Source organism: Orycteropus afer, unplaced genomic scaffold (assembly GCF_000298275.1).
Source record: "Orycteropus afer afer isolate SDZICR_OR568_19922 unplaced genomic scaffold, OryAfe1.0 scaffold01644, whole genome shotgun sequence".
NCBI lineage: Eukaryota > Metazoa > Chordata > Mammalia > Tubulidentata > Orycteropodidae > Orycteropus > Orycteropus afer.
This window is the reverse complement of record NW_006923231.1, coordinates 16,811-17,329: the sequence shown is the minus strand read 5'-3', so window position 1 is coordinate 17,329 and position 519 is coordinate 16,811.

The window sequence follows — 519 nt, the reverse complement described above, 5'->3', positions numbered from 1 at the left end:
CCTAAAGATAATTCTTTTGAATTCCTTATCAGAGAGTTCCAATGCTGCTTCTTCCTCAGGGATGTGTTCTGGGTCTGTATCCTACTCCCTTGTTTTTATGACTTTATCCTGCTTCTTTGTGTGGACTGTGATGATCTTTCATTTCGGAGGCATTGTGATGTCATTGTATTTAGATCTCTGTTAACTGTTTGTGAAGAGAAGACAAGGGTGGTTCAGGCTCTTCTTGGTGGTTTTTTATCATTGGCCCGTTGGTGGAGAAGGAGGAAGTGGCTCTTGTTCAGTAAGTGAAGTCGCAGGACTTGTGGGTGTAGTTGTGTCTTATGAGGATTGTTGTTTTCTCCCACTCAGTTAGACACAAATTACAATTGAATAATCATCAAAAAACTAAAAGCCCATGAACAAAAAATACACCATGTAATCACACAGGACCAGTAACCAAAAAAAGAGAATAAGGAAAAAAAGAAGAAAAAACAAGCAAACCTGCAATATCTTGGTATAGGGCACTAAGAAGAAAAAAAA